Consider the following 11,031-nt stretch of genomic DNA (forward strand, 5'->3'; position numbering starts at 1 on the left):
TGTGTGTGTGTGTGTGTGTGTGTGTGTGTGTGTGTGTGTGTGTGTGTCTTTAAGGAGAAGCCCTTGCTGGGTCAGACAGATCTTCTTGGAGCAAGCTGCGTGGAGGCAGAAGTCCGAGGGCCAGCCGGAGCTTGTGGGAGCTGCTGAAATCATACAAGGGCCAGCTGGAGCTGCTGCAGACTGAGGAAGCATGGCTGTGATGCTGGTACTTTTCATGAACCTCTTTGTGGCTTTGTTTAGCCTTGACTCCCCAGGAACAGAGACTGTGAAGGATTTAAAGTGGACTGGACACTGTGAGCTTCAGCATGGAACAGGAAGTGCCCAGAGAAGTGGACAAGGACCTGGGAGCTGTCTGCTTTTGAAACCAGGTGACAGTTTAGTGAATCCAGGTAGGATCTGGGACTAATGGAAGGGAATCCAGGGAATCTGAGAGACCACCCTGATACAAGCTGAAAGAAGACTTTACTAGGATTTTGTATACTGACTGAGAAACTATAATTTACTTGTGACCTAGCGTGGAGGTCTTGTGTATTTTCTGATGTTTGAATAGTGAATGATAATTGAATAGTGACTGATTGTAACTTAGTGTGCCCTATGAGTGGAGAACTTTGACTGTTGTACTTTGTTTCCCTTACCTCCTTCAGGATGATTGAATGATTGAGTTACTAAATGATTGTTCTTTTGTTCAAAACTTTGTGACCACTGTTGTGAAAAACTATGTGGCCATTTTCTGTGATAAGCTGTAACACTGTGAATGCTGTACCTTGATTTATTGTGAATGTTTGCTTTGATTTGTTATTGATTAGAGTATTCACTATACTATGTAATCAGAACTTTAAAAGTTATTCACAGTAGCATTCTTCTGGAAAGCTGCTCGCTTTCCAGAAGCTGTAGGCTTTACAAGTATCTAGTAATCATTTGTAAACTACTGGGGAAATGATGCCGTTATGTAACTTATCAAACTGTTGTGCTAGGTGTTGTTGCATTTGAAAAGATGATAATAAACAGTATGAATATCACTAATATCTGATTTACAACATAATGGGAGAGCAGAAAGATGGTGATTACAATGGGAGAAAAGTAAATACTGTAAACTAATGGAGGTAGATATGGAGAATTGGAAGCTCTGCCAATGAAAAACATAGGATAGTGCCCATAAATGTATTTTTTAAAACAACAATCATTTGTCCCCTTTCTCTTCAAAGGGATGTGGTGTAGGTGTGAGAAACAAAGCTTCCTTCACAGCTTTAGCTGAAGCAACTTCAGTTTTGTGCTAAATTGACACTTGCAGAGAATAGGAACAGGTAAAGAGTAGACATGCAAAGTTATTAAAAAACAATAATCTGAGTCATCTGGAAAGAAGTTTTAGGGGCTTCAGATAGAAAGGAGAATATTACATTTCTCTTTTATTTACTTTATGTATAGACATGTAATACTTTTAATATTACCTTGGGGAAAAATGTTTATTTTATTTAGAAAAAGAAAAACTATCTCTTTTGTAGTTTCCCCATGGCATCTCTGTGGTCAGGGATTAGAGAGACAGCTAGTTTCGAAAGGGGGAGGGAGAAAGGGATAATCTTTTATTTATCATCTACTATGTGTTAGTCATGGTGCTAAATCCTTTTCAGATATTATCTCATTTGATCTTTCTAACTACCCTGCCCAGTATGTGCTATTATTATACTAATTTACAGAGAGGAAATGAGGTGAATGGCAGTTAAGTGATTTGCCTGGGATGATACAGCTAGTAAATGTTTAATAGTAATATTTGAACTCAAATATTCTTGAATACATGTTCAATGAACTATCCGCTCTATAAGCTAGGTCTATGCCAGTGATCTCATAGGTGCTATAGAGCCCTCTCCCCAACAAAACAAGCAAACAAACAAACATTATATTATATATCTCTTTGAGAATCATATGTAATAAGATAGACAAATCAATGTGAAATGAAAGATGCATATTAAGGATTTAAGCTGCAAACAAAAACGGGATTTGCCTCCTAGACCACTCACCTGTGCCAACTACCAAGGTAACAAAAGGATCTAGTGGCTATTCAACCTCAGATCCAGAGTTCCTAATGCCTAATATGACTGAACAATGTGTCTTGCACTCTCTGTCACACTGAGAAATACCTTGTTATAGCTAAATATGATGAATGATAATGACATTCTACCACGATGTAGCAGCAAGATAACTCACTGGATATGGTACAGAGAGCCTACATTCAAATCTGTGCTCTTCCACTTACTACATCTCTTGTGTGTGTCATTTTACTCATTAGTAAAACAAATGGGTTAGAAAATATCACTTAACGTCTAAAGTAATATTCAGCCCCAAATCTATGATTTCAGATTTAACCTATGATTCATGATTCATTTTATAGCAAAAGTGAAGGCACAGATTCATGAGTATTGAACAATGGTCATTAGTAGATTTTCTATCTATTGAAAAACAACTAGAAATATCAAGACAATATTTTCTTCAGCATTGAAAAAATTCTATGTGGGGTGTGATAAAAACTGATGAAGATAAAAATGTGTACAACTATATAATTAAATTAGATGTGACCAAAACAGTGAAAGTAAAAATAAATATTAATAAGCTGAGGAAGAACAGTACTAATATCCAATTTAAAATATAATGACAGAGCAGAAAGCTGGTTTTTATGGTAAGGGAAAAATCATGACAAGGAAAATAATCTAAGTAGATATCAAAAACTGGAACTTCAGCCAATGGAAGGGAAAGGCTGGATTCCCATAAATGTGAAAGAAATCTTTTTTTTTCCATTTCTCTTGTGTATTAGAAAGCATAAATTTCCCTTTTCCCCATCTCATCTAATGTAAGAGGAAAACAAAGGAAATTAAAACAAGATTTTGTTTTTCATTACAAAATGTTAATAGAAAAGATGAAGAAAAATAAGGTTGTTGATTGTAAAAGAAGAGTTTTGAGATTTTAATTATGTATCTTGCTATATTTCAAAAGTTATAAGAAGCAAAAGATTTGAAAAAAAAATGAAATGACTGCTCAGTATTGCTAGTTCATTATACCAAACTGGGACACAAAGCAATCTATTGCAGTCATTTCTGTTTATTAAAATCAGAGGCAGCTCTTGACGTTGATTCTACTTCTGGTAATTTGTAAATGCAACTCTTAGGCAATTACACTTACTTATGGAACTAATGACAGTCAGGCAGGGTCCAAATTAATTTAGTCAGTTTCCTCATATAATTTTTTAACCTTTACCTCATTCACTGCCATCCTCCAAGATTACAGAATCATAAATTTGGAATGGACCCCAAAAGATTTCTAAAACACTCTAGAGGTATAAAAGAATTCCTTCTCCAACACTCCAGATATTTATTCTCTTACTTCCTGTTTTAGGACTTCCAGCGATGGGAAATTCTCAGAATCCTGAGTCAAACTATTCCATTCCTGTCTAGCTCTAATAATTAGGCAAGTTGTCCTTAAATATAACAAATATATGTCTCCTTTCAACTGCCACCCACTGCTTCTAGAACTTTCTTGAAAGAAAAGCAGAATATATCTTTAACAAGTGTCCTTAAGAAATGATCTTTTAGTGTTTCTACATTTTTTTAAATCCTGGCTAAATATCCTCATTTCCTTTATCTGACCATTAAATGTAATGATATACAGGCAGCTCACCAGTTTCATTGTGGAAAAGTTCTGGATTTTTCACTTAGAAACTGTATGACCAATTTGCTTGAAAAAAGCTGGGCCTCAGTCTCCTCATCTGTAAAATGAAGGAAGTAAACTAAATACCCTGCCTTACACTAGGCAGCTCTCTATCTCTATGGTTTTCCCCAGATATGCTCTAGATAGTTGTTCTTTGTTAATGAGCGGCTTTTATGCATTATCATTAATCTTTGGCTCTCTTTGGATGAGTGTTTCCTAGAGCTCTATTTTATTTATTTATTTATTGCATTATATTTATTTATTTTTAGTTTTTAACATTTATTTCCACAAGATTTTAAGTTACAAATTTTCTCCCTTTCTTTCCCCTACTCCCCAACCCAAGATGGCAAGCATACTGAATACCCCTTCCCCCAATCTTCCCTTTTTCATCCCCCCATCCCCTCCACTAGACATCCTTACTTTCTTATAGGGCAAGATGGATTTCTATACCCCATTGCCTGCATATCTTATTTCCCAATTGCATGTAAAAAAAAATTTTAACATTTGTTTTCTAAACTTTGAGTTCCAGATTCTCTCCCTTCTTCCCTCCTCACTGACCCCCACTGGGAAGACAAGCAATTCAGTATAGGTTATACATGTCTAGGTATGCAAAACATTTCCATAGGAGTCATGTTGTGAAAGACTATATTTCCCTCCAACCTATCCCACCACATATTTATTCTATTTTCTCCTTTGACCCTGTCTCTTTTCAAAAGTGTTTGCTTCTAACTACCTTCTTGTAATAGTAATGGGATTTAAAGATCCCCCTGTATTGGCTTGGGTTTTGGATTGATTGTGTTAAAACTGAGAGCTTGTGAATCCCACTTGTGGGATGGACTTGTTGACATGAAAAGAGAGGACTGAACTGGGAAGAGCTGGTGATGTGAATTTAGAGAGGCACAATCAGAGAGAAAGGCAGAAGAATTTTTTTGGAAGCAGCATAGTGGAGGGAGAGACAGAGAGGATTGCTGAGGGCCATTGAACTGCCCAGGACTTTTGAGAGCTGCCACCCAGAACTGCCAAGGACTGAGGAGACATGGCTGTTATGCTGATACTTTGTCTGTTTTGATGTTGTTTTGCCAGATTTGTCCACCAGTGAAGGACAGTCCTGTTGTTGTAGAGGTCCTGGAACCTTGCTGTTGGTTCAGAGCTCCTGAGACTGGTCTGCAGACAGAGAGTGAATTGTGTCCACTGGTGATGTAGTACCGTAACTTGATTAATGAGAGAAAGACCCAAGTAATAATTTTAGAATGGACCCTTTATTAAAAATGCCATGTGGCTGATCAGGCCACATGGTGGGCTGATCTGGCACCACCCACCCATGTCTCAGGTACAGCAATAGCAGTAGCAGCTGGCAACAGTAGTGATCTGGGGCAGAACCTTAGCTTATAAAGGGGGCTTTATGTAAGCAGTGATTGGTCAGGACACACCTTGAAAGTCCCCCAGAAGTCCACCCACTTCTATGCAGGTGAGCTGACTTGGGAAAATGTGGAGACCCAGTGGGGGAGGGTGGAGCTGACCTGGCCATCTGCTCACTTCCTTGGGGGAGGAGGGGTTGTGGGGAAAATCAGGTACAACATTTCCCACTTCTTTTGTTAGTGTGTCAAACCCTTAACACCCTAGCTGAATCATACAGGACAGTCAGCTTTGTTCCCAAGGTCTGGTAGTGGGGACCCATAAAAATTAACAATTTAACAGTTAATAGGGACTTCCTATAATCAAGGCCATAGTCTCAAGGAAGAAGAGGGGGCCACATTTTATTGATTGGTTCTCTAGATGAATTTCTCCAGGAAAGAAGCTGTCCCAATAGAGGTCAGGTCTGGATTCTTGGGAAAGCTGTCTGCATCTGATGTCATCTTTTTCAGATTCCAAGGCTCAGGGGATGAACCTTAGATGACTAGAGTTCAAATGTACAATACAAGAACTCCCAGAAACATGATTTTACATATAAAGGTCCAGTTTTCTAGTCATGCAAGACTAGGTTCAAACAAATAGTTCAATTTTCTTAGCCACACAAGGCTAGGCTCAGTTAATACAATGAGGTTTTTCTCATGATTTTACAAAATGACATAATTTACATTAAGTCAGGCACATCTTACCAAGATAACCAAGAAAACTTACATACAAACTATACAAGAATCATGATTATCATACAATTCCTTGTATCCCAGTGACCTGTTTCATTTAAGCAACACTTTTAAATCCCAGATGCCTCATGTAGTTACAGAATCTAAAAAAGAGTTTTGTTTCTCTAGTTCAGATCTAGAGATGACCAGATAATTTTGACTTAATATAAATTAGTACAATTACTTAAGATTAGTGGCATATTTTGAAACTACAGAGAATTTTCAGTTTATTTGTTGGGGCCTCCAATTATGTTGGGTATAATGGAGCCAGACAGAAGACCCCAGAGATTAAAATTGGAAGTGGATTTTATTGCCACGGGACTGCTGGGGTAACATATATTATCAAACAGTAAATTGGCATGAACACTATGCCAGTTTTTAAAGAGATTACAATAGTCAGGTTAAGTAAGCTGAAACTAGAATCAGTGATTGGTCAGTGCACATTTGAAATTTCCTGCTCCTTTTTCTGGGCTGAGGTACAGGGAACCCAGAATGGGTGGAGATGGGGAACACTCAGTAGGGGGCAGGGATTTTACCCCAGGCTGAACCTCCACCCACAGATCAATTAGGAGAGAGAAGGGTAAAAGTTATGCTAAAATGCCTACTTGCAGATCAATGGAAGGGAAGGGAAGGGTAAAAGTTATGGTAAAATGCCTTTTTACAGATCAATGGAAGGGAAGGGTAAAAGTTATTTCTACCTTTCCTAAATCCTGTTATAGGAGCCCTTTAAAATAAAAAAAAAAACTTAAAAAAATTTATTTCATCTGCCCTTTGTAAAATTATTAGACAGATGCATTAAAAAATTAACATAAGCTTCACCCTTACCACTATTTTATAAAATCCTTGTGCTAAAATCCAAAATCCACACCTCTGATCTTATTTCCAAACATGCTCAAATCATGAATTCACATAATAGGAAGGTTTTAAAGTCACTTTTTTTTTTTTGCATCTGTATTTAATCCTGGCCTGATCCTATTGCTCTCCTCAAATTTCAATATACTAGTCAATCAGGCATCAATTTCATTATTTTTTTTTTCATTACTAATCTTCTCCTTTTTTGAGGGATGTTATCTCTATATTTATTCATTTATTTGGCCCTGAATATTACTTCTCGGTGAATTTGCTATAGAATAAGAGAGGGACAATGTCATAACCCTTGTCAGAAGGAAAACTTCCTTAGCCTTGTCAGATTCCAGGCGTGAGTCATCTCCGCTAGTCATTTAGGTAGACACCAGGTGCTGCAAGCAAGGCTTAGGCATACATATGTGGGAGGTTTCCTTTTTAGAAAGAAAAGGCACAATTGGGAAAGTCAGAAAGATCCAACCTGGGCAGTGTCTGAGGTTGTCCCCAAACTTTTCCTAGCACAGACATCGACTTTGAACAGTTCACAGACTGCAGCCTCTGCCATCCCATTATTGGCTTTTATGATGACTCCTGTAATCAAGGCTTAGAAGAATAGTAAAATTTACAGTCCTCCAAATTATTAAATAGCAAGTAAATATGGACTAGTGTCCTTCAGAGAGTGCCATCTAAAATTTGATTGAGCTATTAATTACAAACTCAAGTTACAAATCTTTCTGCCTTCCCAAAACTTCCTCATGCTCTCTCAACATACTTCTATAACTGATATCAACTATCTGGAAACAGGAGGGGCTGGATGAACCCCATTTGTCCCCTAACCTTCTCATCTGCATTGTTCAGCTTTTCATAAACTTCAAAGACAGATTGAATTCACCTGGTGTTAAAATGGTATCTATCTTCTCTCTCAACTGAAGTAACTCTGATTAACCTAAATATCAGGTACCCAAGTACCCCATCATTTCAAGCACCCAATCATTCCCCCGCATTAAACAGCTGGGACCCAAAATAATTTGGTAGATCTGTAGGTTTTACAAAGATTAGAAGGGGATTCACAGGGTCTTTTCTTCACATAATTACCAATAAGTAGTTTTTCCCAAGTGTGCTATTGTAAATACTTGATTTATGAATTGAAACTTAAAAAGAAAAACTTAAAAATGTATGATTTCTTAAATTACAACATTTCAGAATATCATAACTGATACTCTGACATGGTCAGAGTACTTCATCCACTATCATTTTCTTGTTCCTCTGACAGTATAATTCTTAATTTAACAGCATTTAAAGTATAAGAAAGTGCTTCCATTATAACATTCATAATACCAATGTTTACCAGTAACAATATCATAAACAATTATGATGTACCTAAATTTAAACTTCAAAACAAAATCAAGTAATTACCAATCTGCTGCTCTTAATTTAGTAATTTCCAAATTGCTTTGCACAGAAAATATTTTATCCCATAGCCATTGACATAAATCTCACACCCAGGAAAGGTTTCACTTAAGGTTGACGAACATAATAATTATAAATAAACCTTCAGATATGGGAATTTCCCAAAACTAATTTGGTGTAAAAATGCTCCGAATATAAATTTCCCCAGACATTGTATATTCACATATATCTAGGTAAACATATATATCTATATCCTTAGATGACTCAACAGCTTCAGAATAGTAATAAGAAAATTGTTTTTAACATCAGAGTTCATAATTTTTCAAAATTACATAATTTAGCCAAAATTTTAAACGAAATATCAACATTATTATTGCCTGTTTGTTACCAAAATATAAGCTTTAAATTAACAAATTTTATAACATAAAAACCCAATACACATGCAATACGAAATTCAGATTTTTAAAAAAATAGCTGTAATACTATTCCTATTTCAAAATTTTCCTTAAATTCAATTAGTTAAACAGACTTTAGAAACACAATACAGTCTCAGAAAGATGGTAACAAAATAACAATATCCAATGACTTCTACAATAATTGACTTTATCAATTCTGGCATGGATTCAAAGTTAGAAAGATACCAACATATACCATTCATTGTATTTTACAATCAAGTGTTTCACAAATGCTATTAATTTTCCTTTTACACATTCAAGGAACAAGTCAAGGGGAGATAGCAAAAAATTTCTTTCTTTAAGCAATCCCAATATCCTAAAAAACTTCTGGTTATTGTTTCTCAGAAAATCTCAATATCGTATTTCCAATTTCTTAATGATTAATTCTCAGAATTTGTGAAGGTATTTTGTAAATAAATTGTAAATTTCCCAAATTAAAAATTTCAAATTATTACAACAACAGGGAGAATTTTGGTGGACCTTTTGAAAGTGAGCTTTGGGGGGGTGGAGCCAAGATGGCAGAGTAGAAGCACCACCTTCCCGCTCTGGCTTCCACCCTCCCCAATCCCTGTAAAAAGGGGACTCTAAACAAACTTTGGAGCTGCAAAACCCACAAAATGACACAGAGAAGCTAGCCTCCTGCTGAGGACAGCCCTGCAGGCTGGCAGGAATTGGCCAGCGCAGCACTCTGGGAGCTGAGCCCAGCACCACCTGAGGATTTAGCCCCAGGGCGGGCCTGACCAGCCACCAGCCAGAGGGACTCCAGATAAGCTGCAGCTGTGGCCCTTTCCAGATTTATCAATACATAGATGTGAAGGACAAGGTGAGAGGCCAGTGCAGTCTGGACATTGGGACCCAGTAAGTGGGAGCACGGGGCTTTTACCCCCAGGGCGAGAAACCTCTGAGGTGCCGGCACAGCCAGCCAGCGCTGTGGTGGTTCAGCTCCTGGCCTGCAGAGTGTAGTGGGCCAAGCACCAGTCTGAGGGGTAATCTCTCTTGCTTTAACCTGCTTGGATCTGGATTGCAGTCTAGGGTGGAGGTCCTGGGGTGTGTGTCCAGCTTGCCAGAGCTTGTGGAGACTTCAGAGAGGGCATGCATCTAATACCTCCGGCAGCTGAGAAAACCCCAGCGTTTGGGAGGAAAACTCCCCTGTCTGGTGGCAGAGTCCTACTTTGGCAAAAAGCCCAAAAGTCAAATAATTGAGTGGCAAAATGAGCAGGCAAAGGAAACAAAGCAGACAGTAGATTCCAACATTACACTCCTATTTTGGGGATAAGAAGGAGCAAGGCATGGAACAGGAGGAAAACAGTGTAGTCAGAACTCCTGCAGCAAAAGCTTCAAAGGAAAATACGAGCTGGTTACAGGCCATAGAGGACCTTAAGAAGCAGATAAGAGAAGTGGAGGAAAAAATTGGGAAGAGAAATGAGAACAATGCAAGAAAATTATGAAATGAGGGTCAACAGCCTGACTGAAGAAAATAATGCCTTAAAAAACAGACTGACTCAAATGGCAAAGGAGGCTCAAAAAGGCAATGAGGAGAAGAATGCCTTAAAAAGTCGAATTTGACAGATGGAAAAAGAATCTCAAAAGCTCACTGAGGAGAATCATTGCTTCAGAATTAGACTGGAGCAAATGGAAGCTAATGACATTATGAGAAATCAAGATGCTGTTAAACAGATCCAAACAAATGAAAGAATAGAAGGCAATGTGAAATATCTCATGGGAAAAACCACTGACCTGGAAAATAGATCCAGGAGAGATAATTTAAAAATTATTGGTCTACCTGAAAGCCATGACCAAAGTAAGAACCTAGAAAGCATCCTCCAGGAAGTTCTCAAAGAAAACTACCCTGATGTTTTAGAACGAGAGGGCAAAATAGAGGTTGAAAGAATCCACCGATCATCTCCTGAAAAAGATCCCAAAAAGAAAACTCCTAGGAATATTATAGCCAGGTTCCAGAATTCCCAGATTAAGGAGAGAATATTACAAGCAGCCAGGAAGAAACAATTTGAATATTGTGGAAACACAATCAGGATAACCCAGGATCTGACAGCTTCTACACTGAGGGATCAAAGGGCTTGGAATGTGATATTCCAGAGGTCAAGGGAGCTGGGATTAAAACCAAGAGTCACCTACCCAGAAAAACTGAGTATCATGTTTCAGGGGAAAATATGGTCATTCAGTGGAATAGAGGACTTTCAAGCATTCTTGCTGAAAAAACCAGAGTTGAATAGAAAATTTGACATTCAGATACAAGAAGCAAGAGAAGCATGAGAAGGTAAACAGGGAAAAGAAATCATAAGGAACTTATCAAAGTTGAACTATTAACATTCCTACATAGAAAAACAATAATTGTAATTTATGAAACTTTTCTCAGTAGTTGAAGGGATTAGAAATATATATATATATATATATATATACACATACATATATATGTCTTTATATGAGTTGTATGTGGGCATATGAATACATATGTGAATGTGTGTATATACATTTACAGG

Source organism: Petaurus breviceps, unplaced genomic scaffold (genome assembly GCF_028583685.1).
Source record: "Petaurus breviceps papuanus isolate PSGF00001 unplaced genomic scaffold, PetGlider_PUasm1.0 90696, whole genome shotgun sequence".
NCBI lineage: Eukaryota > Metazoa > Chordata > Mammalia > Diprotodontia > Petauridae > Petaurus > Petaurus breviceps.